Raw genomic sequence first — 24950 nt, 5'->3', positions numbered from 1 at the left:
AGATTAATAAGAATTTTATCTCAGCTCCTTAAAAGTTGTATTACAATGTCTTCTGGCTCCTATTGTTGCTGTGTAGAAATTAACTGTAAGTAATTATCATTCAGCTTTTAAGATCTTCACTTGTCTTTGAGGTTCTACATTTGCAGTAGGATAGATCTCAGTGTGGATTCATCTTTAAAGATTCTTCTAGGGGTTCATTCTAGAATTTGAGTTTCAAACCCTTCAACATTTTGTATAATCCTCTCTATTATCTCTTTAAAATATTGTCTCTTCCCCATTTTCTCTAGTCTCTCTCTGGTACTCCAATTAGATATATATTATGCCATCTTACTCTATCTTACATATCATGTACCTCTTTTTCATAGTTTCTAACTTTACAGGTCTATTCTTCAAGACATGTTACACTTCATTATTCCTTTCCTTATCACATCAAATCTGCTGTGTAAACAGTCTTTTGGGTTTCACACAAACTTTTATATATACTTCATTTCCAGAAGCCCTTCTTGTTTTTTTTTTAAATCTAAATGGTTAGTTTTGGTAGACTATTGTTTTCTATGGTATTTATGATAGTATCCTGCATCTTCTTTAAAAATATTAAATATCCATACTTGCATTTAGTATCTGATAACTTCCAATACCCAGTCTTTGCTGGTCTGATTCTGTAGTTTGATATTTTTACTGGTCTTTGCTCATGGTTCCACGTACATTTTATGATTTTTATTGCCTGCTTATATGCATAGGAATTTTATCTGAAGGACAGCACTGAAGCTTGAGTTTACAATGAATTCCTCCAGAGAGATTTGCCTTTGATTTTGCTTAGGGCGTAGGAATACCCAAAGCCTGAGAGCACTTAAGTTTTCAGCCAAAGTTTCTTCAAATCCTCAATAATATGGATTTGGGCAGCCCCCGCAAAAAAAAAAAACAAAAAAAAAAAACAAAAAAAAAAACCTATGTTAGGGCAGGCCTCACGGAGACTTCTCAGGAGACATGTTTTCTCCTGCTTTTCCAAGAGCCATTGAAGAGATAGGCAAGAATCCCTACATACCCGCCAGGAGACAGAAATTTTTCTGGTCTATCCACTGAGGATATGGCAGATCTAGCTTTATGGCCCAATCTTTCACTTTGCATAAGTCCCAAGATTGGTCTCCCATAGCCCTTTCATAGCTCATTAAAGTGTCTCTGACTCTCTCTTGCCTTCTGACTCATGCCTTCTTGTCATTTCTCCAATAATTTCCCTTATTTTCCTAATGGATCATCTAATCATTAATTTTAAAAAATTTTATACTGGACTTATAGATGTTCTTTACAAAGAAGAGTTACTCCAGATATCTGGTACACCATATTATCAGAAAAAGAAGTTCCTGAATCTATAAATAGTGGTATTTCTGGCACTTTTGCACAGTATCAGACAGTGTAGAAGGAACTGTTCTCACTGAACTAAAATACCATCAACCAGGCACCCTCCTTTTTTTATTTTTGAATGGGGATGGCTTTTCTTCTGAACACAGTGGAACACAGTATTGAGGAGATAATAGATCGATAGATAAACTTTTCTCACTTTTTCAGTAACAATTATGACTTGTCTCTCTGCCATGAAAAAAGAGAAAAAAGTGCTGTGATTTTTCAAAAATAGAGATGGCATATTTATGAGTCCTTCCACAAGGTAAGGCTAAGGAGTTACTTCCTAACAATATTTTATAATTTATTTTTTAACACAAATTCTCCTCACAAAAAATGTCTTCATGAAGAAGGTATATTAATAGTAGCCAGAATGCAGCCCAATACTACTATGTATGTACCAAATGATAAGGAAATGGCTGTGCATTATTGTTATCTCCAAAGAGACTGTGGCTTCTTTTTCATTTGTCAAGATGCAAGTTCAACCAACTTATTGCATTGATTCTGTACATTGAACATCATTTTGTGGTTTTGGTTTTTTTTTAGCTTTAGAGAACTTCTGAGGAGAAAAACACTATATGTGAATAATAATATTATCATTCAACAAGAAAGAAAAACTGCTTTCCTCTGTTTTGTATATTACCAGTATTCTTTTTTTTTTTTTTTTTTTTTGGAAGATTATCTGGGCCTGCCACTTGCTTCCTCAGCACAATTGAACACATAATTGCTATGTAAATTTGGATTTCCACATGCTTCCAGAGGAACACAGACCATTTGGTATTAGAGATTTTAAAACAGTAATCACTTGGAATACGGTACATTTGACTTAATCTGTAAAATGAAGATAATTCTTATCTGCCTTGCATGGTTTAGTATTAGGATTAATTACTTAATTTTGGATAAGTAATTTGAACATGAAAAGCATTACATAAATGAAAGTACTAATATTAAAACAGAAATTACTGAGCCATTCTGTAAAAAGCACAGACATATATTTTCTGCTTATTATTATTGTCATGTGTATTATTAGATCATTATCTAATAATTTCTGGATTTAAAAATATAAGACAACAAATAGACCTTTTTTCTTTATGACCTGACACTCACATAGGTATTTTCCTTCTTTCACAAAAGTAGCATTGAACATGCTATTACCACGTAAATCAGTGATTCCTTAGTACAGTGATGTTGACCTGCTTCATAAAACATTGTTATATGGCTTGGAACACTGCAATTTTTTTTTTTTTTTTTTTTTTGGTTGGGAGAGCATTGAGAAGAAATAACAAGTCTCTTTTAAAAATTACTTGCTTAAAATAAAATAAAATTTAAAAGTCAAATATATATAGATATTGCAATAACTTTAAAATCCATTCCCTAAACCAATGGAGAAAAAATACATTCCATTTTAATTAAGGAATTACAGATGTCCTACTATCTACCCATGCAGATTCCTGGTCATATTAAAAAAAAAAACCCAAGAAATAATTATTGATTGAAAAGTTAACATTCTGTAAGAAGAGAGGGAAGAACAGAACAAACATAAAACTGATCTGTTATTAAATGTTTCAATGACTCTTCATTTTCCATAGCATAAACTATAACTTTATCAGCACAGTACTAAAATCTTCATCATTTTCCCTACTGCCTAATTCTCAAACCTCAATCATTCTTGCCTTCAATAATTTTTAAATAGTTATTTACTGAGCATGTACTCTGTGCCAGGCTCTTTGTTAAGCGTTGGGAATACAAAAAGAGGGCGAGGGGGAGAGAGAGAGAATTCCTGACAGCACAGAGATAAGACTCTAGCAGGAGATACAAAAAGTTAACTAAACAAATGGTTAATTGTATATACTGTGTAGTTGGGTCAGGGACTACAAAGGTTATTACTGGATGCCACAAGGGCTTATGATAGAGACCTAATCTGAGGGGTAGAAAAATTGTTCCTACAGAAATGCCATTTAAGCTAAGGTCTGAAGAACAAGAAATTATCCATGCAAAGTTGCAGGGACATGAAGAGGGGCAGCTGACAGTATGAAGGCTCTGAGGGGAACGAGGCCTGACACGCTAGAGGAAAAGAAAGGAAGTGGCTAGAGATGGGGCTACAGGAGTAGGTGAGGGCCCAGATTAGAGAATACTTGTAACCAGCTTAGTACCCTATTTTAAGAGCAATGAGAAACCACTGACGTATTTGAAGTAGTAGGTGTGAAATATTCACAAGTGTGCTTTTTAAAAAAAATCATTCTGGCTGTTGTATGAAGAAAAAACTGACAGGGACAGGAACGAAAGCTAGGCCATTATTGTTAGAAGGTTATTGCAGTGGCTTAGGATAGAAAAGATGATAGGAAATAAAGAAAGAAAGGAGGAATAAAAGGAGGGAGTGTGAGAGGAGAGGCGAAAGGAAAGAGAGAGAAAAGAAAAAAGTAAACTCTTAACTTCAAATGTCAAGTAATAATAAAGAAAAAATATTTTCTATCATATTAAGCAAAAAACTAATTCCCACCACATATACAGAACTTCTACAAATCAATAAAAGACTAACAACTCAATTTTTAAAATGAACAACGGACAGTTTATAAAAAAGAAAATACAAGTATTATAAAAATGATATGAAAACATCCTCATAATTAGAGAATTAAAAGTTAAAATAATATTTTGAGATTTTTTTCATCTATAATATTAAGAACATTGAGTAACATCAGTAACATTGAATGTCAGTTTGGGAGTTTAAGAAGTGTCGCATGACAAAATTGCTAAACAGGGTTTTTACTCAAAATGTTATATACTGTTTGTGGAAATTCACATTCCACTCTCACATAAAAGACATTTAAAAACCCTTCAGTAAAGAAATTACATTTAATTTGCCTTAACCCAGTGTTGCAGGCTGGCTGAGTCCTCAGAGAGCAAACTCTCTTAGGAAGCTTACTGGGAACTGGTCGTCTTCCAAGAGCTACAGCTGATAACAGGAGGTGCTGCTACAGAACTGCACTCACTCTTGCAGTGAGATGATAGGATCCCAGAAGAGCTAATGTCTGAGGGTGGCACTTAACCCTCAGATGCAAGGACAGAATGGCTTGACCCACAGGGATCAATGGAGATAGGAAATAAAACATAGGGTTCCTAGGGGGAAACAAATGGACAGCCAATTAGGATAATCCTTAATTTATATAGTCAAGGAGATCATAACTGGATGAACAGAAGGCTGAAGTCAGACCTCCAACAGGAAAGTCATGATCCTTTGCCCAATCTCCAGACCTGAGGCATTCTCAGACCCAGAACCCACTCACTTAAGTAGCGGCTGGGATTACATTAGGGAGGACTGTAAAAGACCATGGAAAATGTATGTAGTAATTCCCCAATCTTTCCCCCAGGGGACCATAGCAATTCACTCAGTTCATGATACACTGGAAAAAGAGGATACCCAGATCTTCTGAGGGCTGTGGTACACAGGGTCTGAGTTGATGCTGATACTTGGTGTCATTATGGAAATGAGATAATAAACGGAGTTCTAACCAAATCTGTCTCATGGTTTTCATTCACATGGACAGACAAAAACGTTAATTCATGGTCTTGATGTAGCGCTATAAACCTCCTGCTCCCTGTTATAATGAAGGCACTTGGACCATCTGGACATTCTATAGAGCATCACATTAATTCACTATATTGATGATATCATGTAAATCAGACCTGATTAAGAAGAAGTAGCTAGTATTCTGAGTGCCATAGTGAAATTAATGTGCTCCAGAGGGTAGGAGATAAACCTTACAAAGATTCAAGGGCCTCACTGATCTGGGTCATGCTCAACCATCCTCTTCAAATTAAAGAGCAAGTTATTCACCTTGTATATCTTAGTAGAAAGAAGAATCACAACACGAGGTAGGCCAATTTAGAATTTTAATGTAGCATATTTTGTTTGGAATATAGCACCAACCCATTTATTGGGTGATAAGAGAGACTGCTAGATTAGAGTTGATCCCAGATTAAAAAATAAAAAGGTTTTTATTGAAGGTCCAAGCTGTGGTATAAGCCATTCTTCAGTTTGGGCCAGATAACCTAGCAAATCTTGTGGCAGTAGAGGTATCTTTGGTAAAGAAAGACACCAAGCAGAATTTGTGGCAAGCCCCCCATAGGGGAATTGCAGCACAGAGCCTTGGGCTTCTAGGGTAAGAGTATATTGTCTGTAGCATAGAATTAGGCACTATTTACAAACAATTTCTGGCATGTTCCTGAGCTCTGGTGGAGTCTGAGCATCTGATCATGGGACATGAAGTCATAACTGCAGATGATGAGCTGGATACGGTCAGACCTATCCCACTGGGTCATTAGGTTAGGCTGGCTGGGATAGATATGGAGCCCCTCAAAGGAAGACTTGCAAACCAACAGTAGGAAGTACAGACAACTTCCAACTGTCTGCTCCTTCAGGGTCTGCCTCAGCAGCAGAGAGACACTCAACCCAAGGTTATACCATTCCCAGTGCCCACACCTAGTGACTGAGAGAGACAAGGGAGCCAAGGCCTGGCTCTTGCAGCCTGTTGCAGGATACCCCAACAGACACCATTTGCTGCAGAGCTCCCAACCAGGTCAGCCCAGGCCTTGGTGGACAGGGTGGAAGTCTGACTTCCTCCTCTGCCCAGTCTTGCTTCCTTCCACTTCGTTTCACAAACACAATTCTTTTTTTTTTTTTTAACTATTTATTTATTTGGCTGTGCCGGGTCTTAGTTGTGGCATGCAGGATCTTCACTGCAGCTCGTGAGACCTTTAGTAGCAGTGTGAGGGATCTTTTAGTTGCAGCACGTGAACTCTTAGTTGCGGCGTGTGAGATCTAGTTCCCTGACCAGGGATCAAACCCAGGCCCCCTGCACTGGGAGCGCAGAATCTTAGCCACTAGACCACCAGGGAAGTCCCAAATGCAGATTCTTTAAAAACATCTTGCACCCCAAATTTTTCCTAGAGTCTGCTTCCAGAGAACCAATTCTGAAAATACTTATAAAATGGAAGTGATGTATCTATCAGGTTCCGAGGGCACAAGAAAGCTGCACAAACATGTGGCCCAGATCCCCATGTCATTCACCACTGTTGTTCCAAGGTCTCTCCCTCAGCTCACACCTAGGACCTAACTGGGGCTTGAGTGGGGGTAGTCTTCCCCGTGACCAGCTAGTGAAGAACAAAAACTAAACTTAATTCACAGATGGGTCAGCTCAGTATGTTGGTGAAAGCTGATAAGAGACAGTTGCTAACTTACAGTGCTACTCAAGTTGATTCTAAAAGACAGCAGTGAGAGGAAACACCCCCAGTAGGTAGAGCTCTAGGCAGTACATCTGGCCATCCGTTTTGCATGGAGAGAGGAGTGACCAGTGTAAGAATACACATAGTCTGTGTGAGGCAAATTGCTTAGCTGTTGATCAGAGCCTCCCTCTAACCTAAGCTGATCTAGCTGCTATCACTGTGGACTGTGCAGTATGTTAGCAGCAGAGACAAATCGAAGCCTCCAATACAGAACCATCCCTCACAGACACCAACAAGCCTATTGATGTGACGTTGATAAAAGCGCAATGATTTATTTTGATCAAGATTGACAAATATTCCCAATATAGGTTGAGATCCCTCATAACGTTGTTTGATAACAGATCAAGGGACACAATTTTTAGCAAAGGAGGTTTAGTAGTAAGCCCATGATAATAAAATCCACTGGTCTAACACACACCTCACCATCCAAAGCTGCTGAGCTGATAGAACCGTGAAATGGCTTCTTGAAGATACAGCTAAGGGCCAGTTTGGAGATGACACCCTGTGAGGACAGAACACTATCCTTTAGGATGTAATATACTCATTAAACCAATACCCTTTATTTGGTGCTCTGTCTCCAAAAGGTAGAATATATGGGAACAAAGGAGTAGAAGTAGGAGTTTTCCTGCTCATGATCATTCCAGTAACACACTTGAGGAATTTTTGCTTCCTATCCTTGAATCTTTCGGACCCGTGGGTCTAGATATCCTGACTCTCAGTAAGTACTCACTCCCACCAGGGGGTACATTGAGTCCCACTGAACTTAAAGCTATAGTGGCTGTCTGGTCACTTTGTATGCCTTGTTCTAGTAGACTAGCAAAAGGAAGTTAATATACTGGCAGAGATAATAACATCAGGAGGATAAAGGACTATTGCTACATAGTGGGGGCAGTAGAATTATGATTGATACTCAGATACCAATCATAATTGATATCTCTTAGTATTCTTGTGCCAGTTTCAACTCTAAATGGGTAAATTCAGGAACTTTGGTCTGATAAAGATGTGGTAATCAGGGGCCTAGACTTTCCAGGACTGAGAGTCTTGATCACTCTAGCACGCAGGTTATTAGAACTGGAGAAGTGCTAACCAGCAGGGAGAGAAGATGGATGGAAGGTAAAAGCAGAAGATAATGAGTGAAAGTTATGATCTCAGGATCTACTGTAGCAACAGGGGCTGTCGTTTTTCCTACTAATTCTCCTCTTAGGTTTTCCAGAAATTGTGACCAACCAGAATCCCGGGGAAGCAACACTTGCACAGAGTGAGCTTAATGTGAGAAGCAAGTGGATTTCATCACTGCAAGGAGAGGACTGTATCAGACACTGTTGATGCCCACCCAGATCCCTTTACTCCATTGGTGCCCCCAGCCCTCAGCTGTTGTAATTGCTCTTACTGGCTCACATTTGCCCCTTTCCCATGAGAATTGCCCTTTAGCAACAGGAGCTCCTCCCCCACAGGATGTTAGGTACTCCAGAAACCCCAGCTGCAGCCAATCCACAGCTAATAACTGCCTAATATAGGAATACAAAAGGCTGGACTCCTTTCCTCAAGGTAGGACTAACCTTTTGGTGCAACTAATAACTCTAGAACTCCCCATAGGATCAGGTTGAAGCTAGACTTCAGCTGAGAGCATATTCTGGCTTAGCTTTTTTCCCTTCTCCTATCCTGATTCCATCACCCCCTTTCTCCTGAGAGTGTTCCCATAATAAATCACTTGCATAAGAATCCCCACCTTAGGTTCTGCTCCTAGGGAGCCCAAACCAAGTCACTGCACCTCAGCTTCCTCACCCATATCTACTACTATTGACCCTTTGTTACAGAGAAGGAAACTGAGGTGTAATTATAAAATCCTTTTAAAAATGCTTAGAACATGCCTGACACATTAAATGTTCAATAAGTGTTAACTATTACTCATACTCTGCAAACCTTTTGAAAAAACAATATGCACTTGCAAAATTTAGTTTGCTCCATTATGACAAATTAGAGTCATAATCCCCTATCAGGCTCAAAGAAAGAAATTATCTATCTTATTCTTTCTCATAAAGAGAAATTTTAAAATTGCTCATCCACAGGTCCTTTGCACTGTACAATACAGACCTACCCCCAAGTACTAGCTATGATATTTGTGTCTCACTTATCCAACATGTAGTTCTATGTAAGGGACCCTCATTAATCAAGGGCAAAGATTCCGCCTGATTTACAAACTTTCAACAAACTCAATTTTGTCTTAAATAGTTTTGTTTTGGGTATATATGTATAGTGATCTGGAAATGAGATAAACACAAAGAGAGAACAATAATAAGCCAAATAACTTTCTAAAATGTTGTCCACCTAATCCTAAGAAATAAATCTCAGTACTTTAAAAGGATTACCTTTGAAATTGTACTTCAAAATTAAATTTACCCTTCCCTCAAGAGGCGAGGGTTTCTGTCCATTTATTGAACACTCATGACAAATCTATCATTTATCTAACCTGTGTCATAAACTATTCCAAATCAGAGTAGCTTAAAATAACACACACCTTTTTTTTGTTTATGTTTCTGTGGCTCAACAGTTTGTGCTGGGTTCAGCTGGGTGATTCTTCACTGGTCTCACATGGAATTACTCTACAGCTACAGGAATAAACAGGTTTGACTGGAGTCTTAATTTATTTGAGCTGCTATAACAAAACATCATAGGCTGGGTGACTTGAACAACATACATTTCTCACAGTTCTGGAGTCTGGAAGTCCAAGATCAGGACACCTGCAGATATGGTATCTGGTGAGAACTTTCTTCCTGATTCATGGATGGGCTGTCTTCTGTGTCCTCACACAGCAGAAGAGACAAGGTATCTCTTTGGAAACAGGGCACCAATCCCATTCATTAAGGTTCCAACCTCACAACCTAATCACCTCCTAAAGACCCACCTCCAAATACCATTATACTATATTGGGTATTGGGATTTAACATATGAATTGGGCAGGAGGGACACAAAATTTGGTCTATAGCAACTGGGCTGGTTGGGCTAACATGGCCTTCCTCCTATATCTGGTGATTGGTATGGGCTATAGGGCCTCTCTCTACCTGGTCTCTCATTCTCAAGAAGCCTTCTTCACATGGAAGTAAAGGAGTTTCAAGAAGATAAGAACAAAAACTCATGGCATCCTGTTGCCTAAGCACAGAAGCACCACAACATCATTTCAACCACCTTTTTTTTTTTTTTTTGGTTGCCTTGGGTCTTCGTTGTTGCACGCAGGCTTTCTCTAGTTGTGGTGAGCGGGGGCTACTCTTCTGTTGCAGTGCGCGGGCTTCTCACTGTGGTAGCTTCTCTTGTTGCAGAGCATGGGCTCTAGGTGCATGGGCTTCAGTAGCTGTGGTGCGTGGGCTCAGTAGCTGTGGCTTGCGAGCTCTAGAGCACAGGCTCACCAGTTGTGGTGCACAGGCTTAGTTGCTCCGCCGCATGTAGTATCTTCCCAGACCAGGGCTCAAACCCGTGTCCCCCTGCATTGGCAGGCAGATTCTCAACCACTGCACCACCAGGGAAGTCCCTACATTTACCACTTTAAAAGTAGAAAGCACACTAATAAATAGAGCTTTGTGAACAAAGACAGATGCACCACTAATTACACATCATCTCATTTTCCCATCTGTGGTCCAGGGTGAAAATATTCTCAAAGTCTGAGGCTTCTATTGTCAGGATGTATAGCTGATGGAATTGAGGATTGATTACCACTAGACCATGACTGGGCTGGGCTGGGCCCAGTGCCAAGGCTCCAGTTCAAGGAGCATCGAAGGAATAAGATTGATCTTGGTGTCATATAAATTAGTGTTTTTCAAATCATATAAATGAGCAATGAAATCAATTTAGGGAGCTACCACTAGTATTTCTTAAATGAAATGAACAAATTACAATAGAATAGAAACTATCTGTAATGTCACCACAGCACCCACCAGCTATGACTAGAGCTCAAATATTTAATTATGTAGCCAGTCCCACCAGCTACTGTCAACCAGAAAAGACTAGCTCTTCACTAGTCCTTTTTGCTCCATCTGTTAGATTACTACAGAGATTCAATGTTTATTGGATTACATCCTTCTAAAACCCAACATTTGGAGTGGGGTCCTGATGATATATTGGCTTATTTGGTTAATAGTATTTATTTGGCTTACTTACTAAGCTTACTTACTAAGCTGAGCCAAATTCAACTAATATTAGAAACAAAGCCTTCTTAAAGCCAGTGCAACATTATCTAAGAGTCATTGTGCTTTTTAAATCACATCAGAGTCAATAACTAATCTCAAACTTAGTGATAAGATTTATACTAAATTCTTACCTTAAGGGAAATAATCAAAATATTTTGTTTAAAATTCCTGTACAGAAGCTGAAACCAACTTTCCTTTTTCTTTACCTTTCAAGATGAAATAATCCCATAGAACATGGAAAAAAAGGTCCTATTTAAGTAAGGAACTAGGGAATTCATCAGTCCCTTCTACCATCTAAAGAGATATGGATACAGAATAATACCCTTCTTCCCTGGAGTTTGCACTTCTGGCAATCTCAGTCACTTTAAGCAAAACTAGACCCTAGATATAAATGTAAAGGCTCTAAGTAACTTCTAGATGGCCATAATAAAAGTCACAAAATCTATGTGCTAAAATCCTTTCAGTTTATTAAATAATTTTTACCTATTTTACATTTTTATTGATTTTCCAATCATAGCACACTTAAGGCAAAAAATTATGAAAAGAAGTTGCAGTTAGATATAAGCATAGTGATAGCAACAGAAATGATAGCCAACAACCCACTAAGTTGAGAGATAGGAAAATTGTCAAAACTCTGATAAGAGGACACCAAATGCATAGCAGTGTATGGTCATTTAGTATAAGCACCAATGTAGCCTTACATATCTAGCCTACATACATACCATCATGAATGATTCTCACAAACATAATAATAACTGAAAGGAACCAGACCAAAATAAAAGTATACGCTGAGTGATGCCACTTATTTTAAAATTAAAAGATAGGCAAAACAGATCTATGGTGTTAGGAATTCAGGCCACGGATTACATTTGAGATGGAGTCAGTGTGGGAGAGGGCATAAGTTGGGGGGGTGGGGGGTGCTTCTGAATTACTAGTAATGTTCTTATTCTTGATCTGGGTAATATTTTCACTTTGTGAAAATTCATAGACCTGTACACTTACATTTTGTATGTTTTTCTTTATGTATACTGTAGTCAATAAATTATTTATAAAAGAGGTGATTAGGTAAAAGTAAGTTAAAAATGTGATTATGCATTTTATCTCTGTGGCGATCATATTATAAAGCATAAAATTGGAAGTTGTATTGGTTTGGGTCCCACAAAAAGCAGCTGGCAAGACAAGATTAAATATGTAAGGATTTTATTCAGGGAAATGTTTGTGTGGGAGACCTTGAGAAGAGAGCCAGTGAGTCTGGGAGAGCCATAACCACCATGCATTCTGTCTTGAGTGAAGGAGGAAAGGAGGTTGGGTGGAAGTGTCCTACACTGTGGTGTAGCCTAAGGAAGGTTCAATGAGGCGATTGGAGAGACCCATGACCCCCAGGAATGTGCCTGCCTTAATATCACTGCCATGCTCAGTCACTGGCAAATGCAGCAAAGAATTTCAAGCACAGGAGCTGACCCTTTGGTCAAGCTCTGTGTGTTGGATGTATGCAATGCCTACTTTTATGGCCACTACAGACACTTTGGCAAGGTATTTTCTTTTTTTTATTAAAATATAATTTTTTTAGTTTCTAAATTTTTATTCACTTTTTAAATTTACATACAGTAAAATTAACTCATTTTTAGGGACAGTTCTTTGAGCTTTGACAAATGCATACAGTCATATAGCCACAACCACTGTTAAGAAATTTATCAGTTCCCTCAGCCTAAAAATTCCCTCATGGTATAACTTTAAAGTGACCCTCTCGTCCCATCCCCAGGCCCTGGCAACAACTGATCTGTTTTCTGTCCCAATAATGTTTCCTTTTCTAAATTATAAGTGAAATCATATGTTATGTAGCCTATTGAGTCAATGCTTTTGAAACTAATTCATATTCTTACATGCATCAATACTCTCTTTTTTTTATTTCTTTTTTTACATTTTTTATTTCTGAGCAGTATTCCATTGCACTGATGTACAACAATTTGTATCCATCCATCAGTTGTGAATACTTAGTTTGTTTGCCATTTGGGGCAATTATGGATAAAGCCACTGTAAGTATTTGCATATATGTTTTTGTGTAAACAGAGTTATTTTCTCTCTTGGGTAAATACCTAGAAGTAGAATTGCAGGGTCATATAGTAAGTGTATGTTTAATATTAAAAGAATTGTCAAACAGTTTTCCAAGTGGCTATATTATTTTTACATTTCCATGCACAATGTTGTTCCACATTCTTATCATCACTTGGTATTTGTCGGGGTTTTTTGTTTTTTATGTTTTGTTTTAGCAATTCTAATAGGTGTGTGGTACTATCTCATCTTGGATTTAATTTATATTTCTCAGGTGACTAATGATGTGGAGCACCTTCTCATGTCTTTAGTTACTATTTACATATCTTTGGTGAATGTCTGCTTAAAGCTTTTCAAGTATTGCATATTTTAATCCATGGGAAAAAAATCTGCCTTCCAGCCCCAAATTTTCTATGCCCAAACATTTTCTGAGGTTCAAGTGTTTATTTTTATATGAGAATAAAAGCAAAACCTTTAAGGGAGATCACCTCATCTCCCTTTAAAATATGAATTGTTGACCGGAAACAAATAGACTGCTGACTATTTCCCTAGCAAAGATGAGTATATTGGGGATCAGCAGAGAATTGCAATTTCGGGTCTGCAACCATGGCAAGCTACATGCAAGTCCCTGTACTACAAGGAAAGGAGAATGTTGGTTTTTTTTTGTTTGTTTTTTGTTTTTGGAGAATGTTTTTATAAGGAGGAAAATGAAGTTGGGAGGGCTACAGTAAACAAAGCAACCATGATTTTTGTATTAGTTGAGTCCTTGCCATGAAAGGAGTCTTTCTTTTTCCTGTTGGGCTCTGCTATCATCGCAGAGTGTGAGCTCTCCTTCTTCTGGTCTCCCAGCTCTATGTAATTGAGGTTTCTGTTTATTAATTGTTATATTTCCCCCTTTTGATCAAGATCTTTCTCTGAAAGCATCGCTGATGAAGAGTCAGGCTTTCTAGTTTCAGAAGTTTTTTCCCTCAGTTGTCAGGAAAGACCGTTCCTGGCTGTTGTGTCTCACGCTGGAGGGAAAGTGCACAAATTGGAAACCTATTAATGTCACATTCAAGTAACAATGAGGGGTAGGAGGGAGAACTCTCAGGCACTTTTTATCTACATTTTTATCAAGTTCATAGACTTTATGATCATCTGAAGCATTACGTCAACATCAAAGATTTAGCAACAAGTTCCCAACAGGCCTGGTCAGGATGTCTTGGGAATACTGTCTCATCAGATGTTGTCTACTTCAATTCCAGGAAATATTTATTTTCAGGTTATCAGATAATGTGCAGGTTCAGACAGGATTTGACATTTTTTTTAGCTGTGTCACATGGAGCCAAGAGTCTATTCCTTGGAGTTTGTCAGCACAACAGTTGCTTAGCAGTACCTGATTGGGTCTTTCCAGTGAGGCTGAAGAGAGTTCTTCGGGTGTTGTCTTTTCCAACAGGTGAAATCTCCAGGTTGCAAGGTGTGATGCTTAAGGTCTTTGCCTCCCAAAAGCACACCGTGAAAAGACTGCTCTACCAATACATGGTTATAGAAGCAATTAGGCCTTACAATATTGGAGTATCTCTCCTTTCATCAGTTGTGAGTCAAAAGAAGAAAGAGTCAAGTGCACTGGGCATCCAGTGACTGTCTCAAAGGATGAGAGCTTATAAGTTCCAAAAGGGGTGGATCTGAGATTTAGAGGGACCAATGGCAATGTTTTGGGCCACATTATTTGAAGGGCCTCTATAAATTTTGCCAATTGAGTCTTAATAATGCCATTACTGCATTTGACTAAACCAGAGGTTTGAGGGTGGTAAGCACAGTGAAAGTGTTGTAAAACAAACCAAACAACACAGACTTGTTGAAACACTGGGCCAGTAAAATGGTTTCCTCAATTACCATGAAGTTTGAGAGGAGTTCTCCAGGTAGGGGTAATCTTTCCCAAAAGGACTTTAGCCATAGAAGAAGCAGTAGCAGCCTGTCTGCAAGGGAAGACTCCAGTCCAGTGTGAAAACATACAGACTCTGACTAAAACATATTTATACCCACTAGATAAAAGAATCCATTTGCCAGACTTTTTAATGGTCCATTTAGTTAGAAATGCACATGAGGAAGAACCATGGTTTTTAAACATAAAATCAGCCAGAGTCCTCTGGGGGTAGGAGCACCCTCAAAATACCTAGATAACTGAGATCCCATTTTCTAGAGGTTTTTCCACTAGAGTAAAGAACAATTTTCAAAAGCTCAAACAATGTACAGCACAATGGCTCAATTCAAACAGCTTTCAAGCCAATTGCAGCTGGTCATAAGGAGGCAGCTTGGTCCTGGAGGATCCAGGCTGAAAGCTTTTTTTTAGCCAGTCTCCAGAAGACAGAAGTCTTCCAAAAGAATAGGCTAAAGGCTGAAAAACCTGAGAAACCATTTCAGAGAAACAACTCCTCTTCCTGAAGGAAGGTATGTATTCTTTGAACTATAAATTCAAAGAATACGTAATTCTAATAATTTATCATAAGGATATGCATAAATATATATATTTGTACACATATACATACCAACAAACACATGTACATTCAATACAGTGTTGTCTGTGATATAAGAATGTTGAAAATAATATAACTTCAACAATATGGGATTGTTGAAATAAAATATAATAAGTCCATATAATGGAGTATCATGTGGTCATTTAAAATGATGTTTCAGGTATAGATCCATAGATATAAAAAAAAGTATTCACAACAAATCACTATGAGAAGAAGGCAGATCACAAAATATGTTATAGTATGTTCCTTTTTGTTTTAGTATATGTGTGCCTATAAGTGTGCATTTGAAAATACACAAAGAGTTAGCATTGGTTATCTCTGGATAAATGTAATAACTGATGTTTTCCTCTATGTATTTCTGATTTTCTGTAATGAGTATTGCTTCAGTAATGGGGAAGGGGAGGGAATAAAAGCAAAGCATTACAGAGAAATAAAAACATCATATTTAATTATTAATAGTGATGGATGAATCATCAAGAAAAAGTTTAAATGTGTTTGGTATACTTATTAAAGAAGGCAGATTCATATTAAATATTAAAGTTTCTTTTCTTTATTGGAGTATAATTGCTTTACAACGGTGTGTTAGTTTCTGCTTTGTAACATAGTGAATCAGCTATACATTTACATATATCCCCATATCTCCTCCCTCCTGCGTCTCCCTCCCACCCTCCCTATCCCATCCCTCTAGGTGGTCACAAAGCACAGAGCTGATCCCCCTGTGCTATGTGGCCGCTTCCCACTAGCTATGTATTTTAATTTGGTAGTGTATATATGTCCATGCCACTCTCTCATTTCGTCCCAGCTTACCCTTCCCCTCCCCGTGTCCTCAAGTCCATTCTCTACATCTGCGTCTTTATTCCTGTCCTGCCCCTAGGTTCTTCATAACCATTTTTTGTTTAATTCCATATATATGTGTTAGCATACAGTATTTGTTTTTCTATTTCTGGCTTAGTTCACTCTGTATGACAGACTCTAGATCCACCCACCTTAGTTTAGTAAGTTTCATTTGTATAGAGAAAACCTCATTCCTATGAAGAAAAAGGAGATGAGGTATATCTGTGTATGCATATTTGCATGCATATGCCATGAATGTGTGTGTGCCTGTCTGTGTATTCTACAAAGTAAACCTGGGACTCCCTTGCCTTTTTCACGTAGTCATAGAGAATATTTGACACAGAAGGCAATGTTCAGATTCATCCCAAAGCCTGCACCAGCATTGGTAAAATATCTTTATTCTTATTTTGCTACAAGCATTGAATTCACAGAGGAACTGGTACTTCAATAGTTTCCCTCAGTTTGGGTCAAAGAGACCTACTTTTGCATTACATAGTTACAGAAACCATATGAACATTTTAGCCACAAAGCATGTGTCTCAAAGACATGATATTCACAACAGAGATTTCAGGCTTAGAACTGTGGCTTTCATAGCTCATATGGTTGTGTAGATTTCTTTTCACTTAAAGCTAGAAAGATGATTCCTAGAATACTTTATCTTCTTTACCTTTTTTTTTAATAATCTCAGCCTTACTGACACCCAGAACACAAGCATTTTTCTAAACAGAAGGTAGTTTCCAAGTCGTTCGAAAACACTGTACTTTTCAAAGCAGTCTCAATGAAAGTCACAGTGATCTGATACGTTATGAAGCTCTAGTGATTTAGAAAACATGGACCAAGGTGTCAATCAGATCAGAGACACCACCCACAATAGAGAACAAAGAAGAAGACATACAAGCAGCATATTCTAGGATGATTCTGGTTCCCTCTATTGCCCCCATTGAAGGCTCTCCTGCTGCTTTCTGGTATTTTGTTAATGAATAAAACAGTAGTAAATTCCACTATGAGCTCAAAAACATTTTTATTTCATTCTAGGGGCACAAAAGGAGGTCTCCTTGTGAGTTATTGAAGTATGGAGACAAAAATCAAACAAACTCAGCAAAAATTTTCTCATTCCCCAGGAAATGATGATGGAAACCACATCAGTCTCTGACTGCTCCAAAACAAATAAAACTAATGCTTTGTTTTTCCATTTTACCCTTGATCAGTATATCACCAAAAGCAGAAGCATCAGTGGCATTTTTCAAATAAAACAACAGCTAGAGTAAGGAGTGCTAACAGATAATATTTGTACTAATTTGAGTCAAATACGGTAGAACTTGTTACAGTAATAACCCACACAATGTCATTTTTTAAGTTTATCCAAATTCTTAATATTTCAGTCTTCTTTCGTAGTAACTTATCTTTACATTTTTATTATAAAAATTTTAATGTATTAGAAATATATGTATATAATCAATTCAACCCTCACAACTGTCTCTATGTCAAAGAAAGAAAACTGAAGTACTGGGAGGTTAATGAGCTTTCCTAAGGTCACACATAATTAACAGGTGTTAACACCTTTTGATGCATCTGCTATAAATCTTTTGTTCTTTTCATAAATAAAATATTACACACGTAGCTGAAGTCCCTGTTTTATTCCTCAGTGAATCTATCCCTCCTTGCATCCCAGAAGAAATCACTATCCTAAAGCTATGTACCTTTCTGTTACATTACTGTACTTTTATTATACACATATGTATTCATAAACAATATATAGAATTGTTTTCTGTGTATCATTCTGCATTTGCTTTTTATCATATAAAATCATATAAATATATATATATTTTAAATATATATAAAATCATATATAAAATATATATATATAAAATATATATAAATATATAATATATATATTTATTTATATAAATATATATATTTATAATATAAATATATTATATAAATATAATATATATTATATAAATATATAATATATATTATATATATAATATTAATATATTATATTATATATTATATTATATTATATATTATTATATATATTATTATATATAATATATAAAATATTATATATTATATATTATATATATAATATAATATTTTATATATTATATATAATATAATAAGTATATAATATATTATATATAATATAATATATATAATATATTATATATAATTATATATATTATATTTACATTTATGTTTATATAATATATATATATAATATATACATTATATATTATTAATAATATATTATTATATATTATATATAATATATATAATATATATTATATATCATATTATATTATACATATTATTATATTATATATAATATATATTATATATCATATTATATTATATATATTATTATTATATTATATTATATAATATTAATATAATATATAATATATAAATATATAAATATGATATATATAATATATTATATAAATATAAATAAATATAATATAATATTTATAATATATAAATATATATTTATATATATCAATATATAAAACATATATAAATATATATATAAAATATATATATAATTATATAAATCCAATGCATTCATTTAGCTGCATTATAGTAGTCCATTATATGAATGTTCCACAGTCAAGTTATTCTTTCTCCTATTGACAGATATTTAGGATGTTTCAAATTTTTCAATACTAAAAGCAATGCCACTGAGCAGACTTCTCATTTTCAGTCAGTCCTTCCAGTGAGCTTGGAAGTTGAAAATCCACCCTAACAACAGGTAAAAAGTTGAAAATCAACAACTCTTCTGAGATCCATCAAATAAGTGAGGTCAAAGGGCAAACTGCTGCTCCCAAAATTGGAGAAATGCATACAGAGAATTACAATTTACCAGAGCAGAAATCCATGAGCAGAAAATTCCATGAGAACCCGTGCTGGTAGGAAAACCTGAACTGTAATTGAAGAATTGCTGGAAGCTCAGTGTGGACAAGCCCAAGAGTTAAAAATTGCAGGGGGCCTCCCTTCGGGTTCCCCACACTTTTGTGAGTTTTACCATCAGGACCTCTACCAAGTTCTCACAGTGAAGAATGAAGGAAAAATCCCCTTGTGCTTCTGGCAGGGGGGAGAAGAAAAGTAACAATTTTTAAATCACTAGAGCATTCTGTTTTGAGGGTTTTTTTTAATTAATTTATTTATTTTTGGCTACTTTGGGTCTTTGTAGCTGTGCGCAGGCTTTCTCTAGTTGTGGTGAGTGGGGGCTACTCTTCCTTGCAGTTCATGGGCTTCTCATTGCAATGGCTTCTGTTGTTGCAGAGCACAGGCTCTAGGCATGCGGGCTTCAGTAGTTGTGGCACACGGGCTTCATTAGTTGTGGCTCACGGGCTCTAGAACGCAGGCTCAGTAGTTGTGGCACACGGGCTTAGTTGCTCCGTGGCATGTGGGATCTTCCCAGACCAGGGCCAAACCCATGTCCCCTGCATTGGCAGGCAGATTCTTAACCACTGCACCACCAGGGAAGCCCCAAGCATTCTGTTCTTAACAAAGCTTGCCCTTCAAGAATCTATTTTACAAGACTCTAAACTACTGGGGTTTTATCAGAGCCTAATCTACTTGGTGGAAAGGAACTCCAGCCATTCAACCCCAACTCCAGCCTCCTTTAGCCATCCTGTCCCCCACCTAAGGCAGCGGAAAAAACTGAGAAGCACTTGTGAAGTTCACAGAGCAGGGATGCAGACTCACTAGACAACTGAGACCAAATCATAGGACTACAGAACATGTCCCCTCCCCCAACACCCTACCACCACACCCCTAAAGGCCTATTTACATAAGTTCCTTTTACCCCATACATCATATCTGGCTTTTAACAGAAAATTACAAGGCTTACTAAAAGGCAAAAAACACAGCTTGAAGAGAATGAACTAGAATCAGAACCAGATTCAGATACGGCAGGAAAGTTGGAATTATCAGACCACGAATTTAAAACAACTATGATTAATGTGCTAAGAGCTCTAATGGGAAAAGTAGACACATGAAAGAACAAACAGGCAATATAAGCAGAGATGGAAATTCTAAGATAGTATAAAAAGAAGTGCTAGAAATCAAAAACACTATAACAAAAATAATGTCTTCACTAGGCTCATTAGTAGACTAGACACATCTGTGAAAAGTATCTCTGAGCTTGAAGATATGTCAGTAGAAACTGAAAGCAAAAATAAAAATACTGAAAAAGGGACTTCCCTAGTGGCACAGTGGTTAAGAATCCACCTGCCAACACAGGTGACATAGGTTCGAGCCCTGGAGCAACTAAGCCCTTATACCAAAACTACTGAGCCTGTGCCCTAGAGCCTGTGAGCCACAACTACTGAGCGCATGTGCCACAACTACTGAAGCCCACATGCCTAGAGCCCGTGCTCTGCAACAGAGAAGCTGCTGCAATGAGAAGCCCGTGCACTGCAATGAAGAGTAGCCCCTGCTCGCTGCAACTAGAGAAAGCCTGCGCACTGCAGCAAAGACCCAACACAGTCAAAGAATAAATAAATAAACAAATTTATTTTAAAAAAAATACTGAAGGGCTTCCCTGGTGGCGCAGTGGTTGAGAGTCCGCCTGCTGATGCGGGGGACACGGGTTCGTGCCCCGGTCCGGGAAGATCCCACATGCCGCGGAGCGGCTGGACCCCTGAGCCATGGCCATTGAGCCTGCGTGTCCGGAGCCTTTGCTACGCAACGGGAGAGGCCACAACAGTGAGAGGCCCGCGTACCGTGAAAAAAAAAAAAAAAAGATCACACTAATAAATGTATACTTAAAAAAAAAAAAAATACTGAAAAAAACAGAACAGAATATCCAAGTACTGTGGGACAACTACAAAAGGTGTAACATACATACAATGGAATACCAGAAGGAAAACAAAGAGAGAGGGGAACAAAAGCAATATCTGAAGCAATAATGACTGAGAATTTCCCCCAAATTAATGTCTGACACCAAAGCACAGATCCAAGAAGTTCATAAAACACCAAGCAAGATAAATGCCAAAAAAAACAAACAAAAAAGCCCACTACGCCTAGGCATATCATATTCAAACTACAGAAAATCAAAGATAAAGAAAAAATCTTGGGACTTCGCTGGTGGTCCAGTGGTTAAGACTCTGCACTCCCAACACAGGGGGCCCAGGTTCAATCCTTGGTCAGGGAACTAGATCCCACATGCCACAACTAAGAGCCCACATGCTGCAACTAAAAGAGCCCACATGCTGCAAAGAAGATCCTGTACATGGCAATGAAGATCCTGCATGCCACAACTAAGACCCAGCACAGCCAAATAAATAAATAAATATTTTTTTCAAAAAAATCTTGTTATATGTCAATTATATCTCAATTTTTTTAATAAAGAAAAGAAAAAGAAAAAATCTGGAAAGAAGCCAGAGGGAAAAAATACCTCAGCTATAGAGGAGCAAAGATAAGAATTACATCTGACTTCTCTTCAGAAACCATGCAAGCAAGAAGAAAGTGGATTGAAATATTTCAAGTATTGAGAGAAAAAAAAAACACCAAAATAGAATTCTGTATCCTCTGAAATTATCCTTCAAAAGTAAAGGCGAAATAAAGACTTTCTTAGACAAACAAAAATTAAGGGAATTTGTTGCCAGTAGATCTGCTTTGCAAGAAATTTTTTAAAAAGTTCTTCAGAGAGAAGGAAAATAATATAAGGTCTGAAACTCAGATCTATATAAAGAAAGGGAGAAGATTAGAGAGAATGAATAAGTGAAGGTATATAAAAACTTTTATTTTTCTTATTCTTAGTTGATCTAACAGATAACAGCTTGTTCAAAATAATAATAGCAACAATATATTTGATGATTATTGCTTATGTATAAGTGAAATGAATGACAGCAATGATACAAGGGATGGGAGAGAAGAATTAGGATTACTTGATGTATTAGGGTTCTCCAGAAACAGAACCAGTAGTGTGTGTGTTTGTGTGTATATGTGTGTGTGTGTGTGTGTGTGTGTGTGTGTGTGTGTGTGTGTGTATAATGAGGAACTGGCATATCCATTTATGGAGACTGAGAAATCCCAAGATGTTATCTGTAAGCTGGAGACTCAGGAGAACCAGTGGTGCAATTCAGTCTGAGTCCTTAAGGCCTGAGAATTAGGGAAGTTGCTTGTGTAAATCCCAGTCAAAGGCAGAAGAAAATATGATAAGTTGTCCTAGCCCAATTAGTGAGGCAGGGAAAAAGGGGTGAATTCCTCGTTCTGCCTTTTGTTCAGTTCAAGCACTCAACGGATTGAATGATGCCCACTCGTATTGGGGAGGGCAATTACTTTATTGAGATACCAATCAAATATTAATCTCATCCAGAAACACCCTCACAGACACACTCAGAAAAAATGTTTAGTCTGACCACCTCTTGGCCAATCAAGCTGACACAAAATTTATCATCATGCTTGGTTATTATAAAGTACTTGCAGCACCCATGAAGTGGTACAGTGTTATTTGGCTTGGTTGTCAATGTGCATTGCAAATTCTAGAGCCACCACTAAAAAAAGTAAAAACACGGTAGCAATGCCAAATTAATAGACGCCATGGGTATTATTTGCCAAATGCTTTAGAAATTCTAAGATAAAATATATGAGAATTACATTACCTAACATATCCAATAAAACTTTTATTTAAAAAAAAAATGCTACTGTGAACATCCTTGCTTGGTTCTCCCTGAGCAGATATGGATGGAACTGCTGAGTCACATGGTCTTTAGGGGCATCTTCCACTCTTCTAGGCATTACCACATTATCTCCAAAGTGGCTGTACCAATTTGTACTCCACCAGCAGTTCTTGCTATTGTTCTCCATCCTTGTTGATACTTCTTACTGTCAAATATTTAAATTTGGGAGTGTGAAATGATATACCTCATTTTAATTTGCATTCCCATATTTATTAAATGCGGTTGATCGTCTTTTCATGTGTTCGTTAGCATAAACTTGCTCTTCTATGAATTACCTGTTCATATCTTTGTTCATTTTTTCTATTAGTTTGTTTTTCTTTTTCTTACTGAAGTGTAAGATTCCTTTATATGTCTTAGATAATAATCCTTTGTTGGTTCTATGTGTTATAACTAAATATCTCTTTTCAGTTCTTAGAACTCATCTTTCCACTTATTTATGGTGCATGTTAAATTTTTATAACATAAACTGTCCTTATAAGTGGAAGTAAGATACTTACAACAACATGCTATATAAACCAGGCCTCTGAATTACTCTTTCCTGTGTTTACTGCTTTTGTTATTATTATTTATTTTATTTTTCTTTAATAAATAGTATGTGTGCATAGCACAAAATTCAAAATACACAAAATGATAAACATAAACAATAAATTGTCTTCCTTCCTCTGTTCCCCAAGATACTTAGTTCCTCTCCCCTGATGCAAACACTAGTGCTAAATTTTTTGTATCTGTGAAGACAATGTATTTATAAACATTTATCAATATAGTCTTTTTTCCACAAAATGATAATATGCTACACCATTCCATTCCTTGCAGTTTTCTTATAAAATATGTATCTTAGAAATACACAAATATTTGTATTTCTAGACAGTCTAGGATAACAGTACAGTACATAGAGTGGCTTCCTTCTTTTTCAAACCTTCCTAGAATTAGAATTTCACATGTATGGGAGAAACTGTAGCCTAGTAAGACTATGTCAACTCAAGAGCCTCAGTTTGAGTCCCAGCTTCTCTATATATTAGGAGCAAGTTAGTTGTCCTCTCTGTGTCTCAGTTTCCCATTTTGTAAAAAGAGGATAATAATTATTCCTACCTCATATATTTGTTGTGAGAGTTAGATTATATATGTAAAGTGAATACTATAGTACTTGGCACTCACTAATATTCAAAGAAAGCTCTTATCCTCACGAACTGTATTTTATTTAAACATTCTATTAAAGGCCATTTAGGTCACTTCCAAATGTTTCTATTATAAACGATACTATCATGAATATCTATACACATTCATTTTGCTCATGTACGAGTATAACTTTAGGATCAATACATAGAAAATATATAGCAGGATCAAAGACTATCTGAATTTCTCAGTTAGCTGGATATTGTTAAGTTATCCTCCAAAGAGTCTGTATCAAGTTACACTCTCACAGGACTTCCCTGGTGGTCCAGTGGTAAAGAATCTGCCTTCCAATGCAGGGGACACAGATTTGATCCCTGGTCAGGGAACCAAGATCCCACAGGCCGCTGGGCAACTAAGCCCGCACGCCACAACTACTGAGCTCACGCGCCTCAATGAGAGAGCCCACATGCCACAAACTACAGAGCCCAAGCGCCCTGAAGTCCGCGCCTCACAACTAGAAAGAAGCCCATGCGCCACAACTAGAGAGAAGCCCACGCACCACAAGGAAAGATCACACATGATGCAACTAAGACCCGGCACAACCAAGAAAATAAATAAATAAAATAAATATTAAATAAATAAAGTCCTTCTGTCAAAGACAAAGAAATCACTCCTATTTATTTTTAAAAATTACACTCTCACCAGTAATGTAAGAGAATAAGTTTCCCTATGTCTGGCTAACCATGTATTATCAAACTTTTCTTTGCCAACTTAATATAGTGAAAATAAGTGGTATATTATTATGGTTATATATTTGTCTTTATCTTGAGTGAAGTGTTTTATCTGTTTGAGTCATTTTTATTTCCTTTCTTAGTAAAATT

This window comes from Delphinus delphis, chromosome 5 (assembly GCF_949987515.2).
Source record: "Delphinus delphis chromosome 5, mDelDel1.2, whole genome shotgun sequence".
In the NCBI taxonomy this organism is placed as follows: Eukaryota; Metazoa; Chordata; class Mammalia; order Artiodactyla; family Delphinidae; genus Delphinus; species Delphinus delphis.
The sequence above is the reverse complement of the archived record's forward strand: the minus strand, read 5'-3'. Positions refer to the sequence as shown.